Raw genomic sequence first — 7,619 nt, 5'->3', positions numbered from 1 at the left:
AAAGTCCGCCCACTCCCACCCCTTAGTGACTATGCTCACATTCATAGACTGTATATAAATAATGGACGTAGTCACCGTGACGTCACACATTGGTTTGTTGCCCATTGGAAGCCTCAAGTTCATCATTGCACTTGTCACCATCTGGCGTCGCCATCTTGTTTGTGATACAGGAAGCAGACCATATCTGGACTGTGGAGGAGGAGAGGGATCTGATCACTGACTACAGCCTCTCTACACCTCAACCTGACTGAGAGAAGCTGCTGATAATTCATGTTAGCATTAACTGGAGCATTAACTGGGATGGTAGTTTTGGCTAGCAACAAACAAAAACAAAATGTATCTTTCTGACCTCAGAAAACTGAACAGCGACTCCTTGGAGTGTCTGTTAGTCCAACCAAACACTGAACAAGACATTTACTGAACCAAACGTTCAAATAAACTGTCATTAAGTGAAAATACAGTGAAAGGGTCAAAGTTATGAGACCAAACCGCTAAACGTCCTCTTTTCTGTCTATATAACGTTATATATAACTTTATTGACACGTTGCCGTGGATACGTATTGCTCTGCTTCTCTCCTGGTGACGGCTCGCCTTGTTAGTGACCTGTCAATCAAAGGTAGCCCCGCCCCAAATCATACGATTCTTTATCTTCTATTTTCTTCTAATTGGGGCCATTATTAGAACTATTGACATCAAATTGTCTTGAAGAAGATTTTTTACTAGTGATTGAGCCCATAGTGTTGTCCTGAAAAAATTTTCTGAGGTAATAAATGAAGTCAGAAGTTTTCAAATTTTGCACTGAAATGAATGGGCAGATTTTTACTGCAGCCAAAGTTAGCACCCCCTGCTGGAATTTTCGGTGGATTGCAGGCTTAAGGCACTTCCTGGTTGGCCTCCATGCTCAGACACGGAGATTGCGGCCTGCTCACATTATAGTCCATGTCAACACCTTTCTATAACAGTAGGTCTCATGTCTGTAACCCTTTTTGTCTCTTAGTTATAATCATTTAAATATGCCCCAGGGTTAAGGTTCAAATATCAATATCTCAAAGCAAGAATATTATAGAACCTTCAAATTAATATATGTTACTCTCCAGGCCAAGACCTTTACGGTGATGTATTTGGTTTAGCTCTATGACAAAGTTTTATTTTTTTCAAACCTTGGACATCTGCCCTAACAAACTTAGATTCCCACAGCCCTTTGAGTGCTCTGAGTGCGAGATGTGCAAACATAAAACTTTGTCCTATAATTTGGCTTCCTTCAAGCATGTATTTGCTTAATTCTAGTTATTTATTTCTCTTTTTGTCAGTTGGTTTTTGCAGTGTGCATGCTTCTTGGTTTCTTGCAGAGTGAGTTTTGGCAACATGACCCAGAAAAACAGTTTAATGAGAATCTGATTCATGTTGTGTGGGAACACGGTGTCTGACAGCTGGCTTATCTCGCTCTGGAGGTAGCGCACCATTTGGTCAAAGGAATGAGAAACGTGAAAAATCAGATGCCACTGGCACAAGCACGCGTAGAAAACAAACGAGAAAATGCACACAAAGACCCAGCAAGCGTTCCCACAGCAGGAAGATCTCCTGATAACACCAGCTCTTTTAGTTTGTTCTCGGAGCTTCGGTCACGTAGACAGTAGCTGATAGTACACGGTGTTCCCTGGGAAAGTTATTCATCTGTCTTTAAGACACCTCAACAATTACGGAAACATGTATTAACAACATAATTACAGGGTGGAGAGAAAGAGTTAATTTCTTTCTCTCGGGCCAATTAACCCTTTGAAACCTTTTAAAGCAGCTTTTCAGAAGCCAAGATTTAAAAAAATGATTTATTCATATTTAATTATAATTATAATTTTTATTTAAAATATATCATATATACTTAAAAATATAATATTTTAAAATGTATTATTTTTATTTAATTCCATCCATCCATTCTCGTCCGCTGATCCGGGGCCGGGTCGCGGGGGCAGCAGGCTAAGCAGGGCGTTCCAGGCGTCCCTCTCCCCAGCCACAACGTCCAGCTCCTCCTGGACCCCGAGGCGTTCCCAGGCCAGGAGAGAGATATAATCCCTCCACCGTGTTCTGGGTCTTCCCCGGGGCCTCCTACCAGTTGGACCTGGAACTCCTCTAACGGGAGGCGCCCGGGAGGATCCTTACCAGATGCCCAAACCTCCTCAGCTGGCTCCTTTAGATGAGAAGGAGCAGCGGCTCTACTCCGAGCTCCCTCCGGATGTCTGAGCTCCTCACCCTATCTCTAAGGCTGAGCCCAGCCACCCTACGGAGGAAACTCATTTCAGCCGCTTGTATCCACGATCTCGTTCTTCACCACGACGGTCTGGTACAACACCCACATCACTGCTGATGCCGCACCAAACCGCCTGTCCATCTCACGCTCCGTTCTACCCTCACTGCTGAACAAGACCCCCAGATACTGGAACTCCTTCTCTAGAGGCAGCACCTCTCTCCACCCAGAGGGGGCAGTACCTGTCTCCACCCAGAGGGAGCAGTACCTCTCTCCACCCAGAGGAGGCAGTACCTCTCTCCACCCAGAGGGGGCAGTACCTCTCTCCACCCAGAGGAGGCAGTACCTGTCTCCACCCAGAGGAGGCAGTACCTCTCTCCACCCAGAGGAGGCAGTACCTCTCTCCACCCAGAGGGGGCAGTAGCTGTCTCCACCCAGAGGGGGCAGTACCTGTCTCCACCCAGAGGAGGCAGTACCTGTCTCCACCCAGAGGGGGCAGTACCTCTCTCCACCCAGAGGAGGCAGTACCTGTCTCCACCCAGAGGGGGCAGTCCACCGTTTTCACCCAGAGAACCATGGCCTCAGACTTGGAGGTGCTGACTCTCATCCCAACCGCTTCGCACTCGGCACTCACCACCAGTGAGTGCTGGAGGTCCCGGTCTGATGAACCCTAAAGAACCACATCATCTGCAAAAAGCAGAGATGTAATTCAAAGGTCGCCAAACCGGATCCCTTCCTCCCCCCGGCTGAGCCTTGAGATCCATGAAGACCACGAACAGAATCAGAGACAAGAGTCAACCCTGGCGGAGGCCAACACCCACCGGGAACGTGTTTGACGTTGTGCCGAGTATGCGGACACAGCTCTCACTTTGGTTATATAGGGACCGGATAGCTCGTAGCAACCAGCCCGGTACCCCATACTCCCGCAGTACCCCCCACAAGACTCCCCGAGGGACACGGTCGTAGGCCTTCTCCAAGTCCACAAAACACATGTACACACTGTACTGCTACAGAGCTAACTCTTAGCAATAAGCAGACTGGGAGTAAGGGGTTAACATCCCCTCCGGCTCTGCAGCTGGGAGAGACTGCTGCAGGAGGACTGTGCCGCTTCGACTCGTTCTTACTCTTCTTAACGAGCCTCCGGCCCCGCAGCTCGTTAAGAAGAGCCTCCGGCCCCGCAGCTCGTTAAGAAGAGTAACAACGAGTCTCCCAAAGTCTCCAATAACACCAAAAAAAGTTGGTTTTGTCGCCAGTCGCTTTCTCGAAAGAGATTTTATATATGTATTTATATATATATATATGTATATATATATATACATAAAGCATTTAATGGAAGTTGAAATCTGTAAATTGATATAATGGAAATTATATATTTTTTTAAAGTATTTTTCAGTTGCTTTATGGTCTTGAATGTTAAATTACAGTGATTTCTATGTAAAAATGATGCTGAATATAAAATTAAGGCACCTTTCTGTTTTATAACAGTAAAACTTAAAATGTAATGTTAAAAAAATGTAAATGTACAAAGAAGTCTGGCAGCTAAAGTTTCCAAACACTTACCATCACATTATTCTACAGATATGTTATGTATGTGGAGTAGTTTCACAGTGTGCATTAGTACTTTTACTGCAGTAAAGTAATCTGAATACTTGTTCAGCTTCTTGTCATTGCTAAAGAACATGAATCATCTCCAGAGTCCCTGAGACTCTCTCCAACCCAACAAGAAAATCAAGGAAACAGGTTGAGAGTTGAGACTTTTGGTCATTTTGTGTCTCTTTTAATAATTGTGTGTTTTTTTGGTAATTTTGTGTCTTTTTTGATATTTTTATGTATTTTTTTTGGTTATTTTCTGTCTCCTTTGCTAGATTTCTGTCTTTTTTGGTCATTTTGTGTCTTTTTTGATAGTTTTCTGTCTCTTTTGGTTTAATTTGTGTCTTTTTTGATAATTTATATCTCTTTTGGTCGTTTTGTGTCTTTTTTTGGTCATTTTGTGTCTTATTTGATATTTTTATGTATTTTTTTGGTTATTTTCTGTCTCCTTTGCTAGATTTCTGTCTTTTTTTGGTCATTTTGTGTCTTTTTTGATAGTTTTCTGTCTCTTTTGGTTTAATTTGTGTCTTTTTTGATAATTTATATCTCTTTTGGTCGTTTTGTGTCTTTTTTTGGTCATTTTGTGTCTTTTTTTAATAATTGTGTGTATTTTTTTGGTAATTTTGCGTCTTATTTGATAACTTTATGTATTTTTTGATAATTTTCTGTCTTATCTGATAATTTTACGTATATTTTTGCAAATTTTCTGTCTTATTTGATATTTTTATGTATTTTTTGGTAATTTTCTGTCTCCTTTGCTATATTTTTGTCTTTTTTTTTGGGTCATTTTGTGTCTTTTTTGATAATTTTATGTATTTTGGGGTCATTTTGTGTCTTTCTTGATATTTTTCTGTCTCTTTTGGTTTAATTTGTGTCTTTCTTGATAATTTATATCTCTTTTGGTGATTTTGTGTCTTTTTTTGGTCGTCTTGTGTCTTGTTTGATGATTGTGTGTATTTTCTTGGTGATAAATCCCTGAGACTCTCTCCGACCCTGCCCGGGGCAACAACAAGCATAAATCAAGGAAACAGGTTGAGACTTTTGACCTAGTGAGCTTCTCCGAGCAGAACCAGTCCTGCCACATTTCTACCTGCCAGCACAGAGACACAGGTGAGACACAGGGGGCGGGGCTTTCCTCTGCAGCCGCCACACTCACCTTTTATATGTCACCGCCTCAGAAACACACTCACAAGATCAAGAATCAAGAACACGACTTCATCTCTGGATCTATTTTAAAACCAGACGCTCCAACAACGAAAGGTATCGACTCTTATCCTCTTAGTTCATGTTTGGGGTTATTTGACGACATAAAATGAGCATTTTTAACTGAAGTTAGGCTGAAAAAATACAATATTTAAATGTCTTGTTTGGTACAAAACCAAACAACCAAGCTGCAAGTCATCACATTAGGTACTAAGGTAGGCTTTTCTCTTGATGAAATGAAATGATAGAACTGGATGGAACCCTCTTATATGTTAGATTTGACACCTTTGGTCACATTTGCAACATTTCAAATTATTTATTGAGCATGATGGTGTTTTGGAAGTAAAAAAAAGATTCAAAATCACATTTTATGTTGGACTAAAGGACTAAAAAAGACACAAAATGAGAAAAAAGGACACAAAAAGACAAAAAAATGATGAAAAAAATGACAAAATGACTAAAAAAGACACAATATGACGTACAAAGACACAAAAAGACATGAAAAGGATTAAAAAATTGACAAAATATCCCTATGAGACTCCATAGAGTTAAGCAGAGAAAGCATCCAAAATAACTTTTCTCTTGCTTGAAATTGATGAATTGACTCATTATTTCAGCTGTGAAACTCTGAAATCACCTTCATGCGCAGCAGGAAGCTGCCGTGACTCGTTTTAATTGAAACGCGGAGATAAAGATTGTTTCTGGCGTCTGCAGCAGCTGTCAACATATTTGCATGTTGTGCTTGAGTCAGTCATTTGTTTCAGATCACATTCTTTCCTTTGTTGGGTTGCCAGGAGTGACTCACTCAGTTATTATAAGCTCTATTGTAACGTATTGATGTTTATGTTAATAACACGGTGATAAACGCAGCGCTGAGAACAAGTTTCCTTCAGCTCAAACAAATAGACGTTGGAGGAAAGTAAAAATGGTTTATGTTCCCGTCAAAGAGCACGAAACAACCCCAAGTTAATTCACACAGCATTTATTTAAAAATACACATCGTATACACACTGCAAACACTGAACTCTAAGTCAGATTAAATATCTCAGATCAATATTAGATCAAGGGATATCTGCTTATTAATGTCTGATCAGATCGTTCTTCTTAGTCAGCAGTTTTTATTTTAGACTGTTTGACTTGTTCTTAATGATCTAAATCAGATATTACAGCTTGTTACTGAGATTTTATCACCTATACTGAGTAAATACATGCTGGAAACTAGAATATCAACAGTTACAAAGCTGCTTCACCAACACTTACATATAGAAAGGCATTTTGTGTCTTTTTAAAGTCTTTTTGTGTCTTTTTTTAGTCATTTTGTGTCTTTTTTTGTCATTTTGTGTCTTTTTTTTGTCATTTTGTGTCTTTTTTTAGTCATTTGTGTCTTTTTTAGTCATTTTGTGTCTTTTTTTAGTCATTTTGTCTTTTTTTAATCATTTTGTGTTGTTTTTAGTCATTTTGTGTAATTTTGTGTCTTTTTTTGTCATTTTGTGTCTTTTTTAGTCTTTTTTTAGTAATTTTGTGTCTTTTTTTAGTCATTTTGTGTCTTTCGTGTGTCTTATTTCAAGCATAACTAATAAATCATAACTTTGACATATTTTGACCTCTTCACATATTAAAACAAGCAGCCAGATGAATCAATAGTTTTATGATCAATGAACCAATAGAAGTGTGTATTGTTGTGTAGTGTGTATGTGATTAACTAGAACATTAAACTGACACTTGATATTTAAACATTTAACATGAAACATTTAACAACAATAATAAAAAAGTAACTTGTTATCAGTCAGAATACACTAATTCTAAGGTATTTGTGGTTCATTAGATTAGATATTTTTACTGGTTTTGGAAAGTCTTGACAAGACACATTTTATTGTTCCATTGGCAGATAATTTGATATTTTTAAGGAAAATAAACCTCATTTTTGTACTTTTTTTCTTCTTTTTGAGAGGTGGCCTTTTCAGTGCAGTAAATATGTATTTTTTTAGAAGAAAGAAAACAAGTATCTGTAGTAATAACTGAAGGGTTTTTTTACTATGACAGTAAGACTTTTATATAATAATGGAAAAAAATATATGAGGTCAAATAATATTGATTTATAGATTTAAGCTTTTAGTTTATAGTTAGTATTTGTAATAAACATGAATTAATTTTTTGTGGCATTTGCACTTAATGTCGGAAAAAACCCCAAGAAAAACCCTCTAAAATCTGTTTATTTAAGTTTATAAAAGACACAAAATGACTAAAAAAAGACACAAAATGACTAAAAAAGACACAAAAGACACAAAATGACCAAATAACTTATTATTTTTTACATTTTTTTACATTACATTTAAAGTTTTTTTGCAAAACAAATAGAAAGTTGTCTTAATTTTACATTCAGCTAAATTTTTCTGATATAATATTTCAGTATTTTTACATTTAATTCACTATAATTTAACATTCAAGACCAACAAGTGACTGAATAATACTGTAAAAAATATCCTTAATGTCCTTTAATATTAATTTACATATTTAAACTATTATTTCATTGTTTCATTGTTACTTTTTTTATGGCACTTACAGCGTTTTTATTGCTTTTTTA

Source organism: Centropristis striata, unplaced genomic scaffold (genome assembly GCF_030273125.1).
Source record: "Centropristis striata isolate RG_2023a ecotype Rhode Island unplaced genomic scaffold, C.striata_1.0 Scaffold_25, whole genome shotgun sequence".
Taxonomy (NCBI): Eukaryota; Metazoa; Chordata; class Actinopteri; order Perciformes; family Serranidae; genus Centropristis; species Centropristis striata.
Note: the sequence above shows the minus strand (reverse complement) of the source record.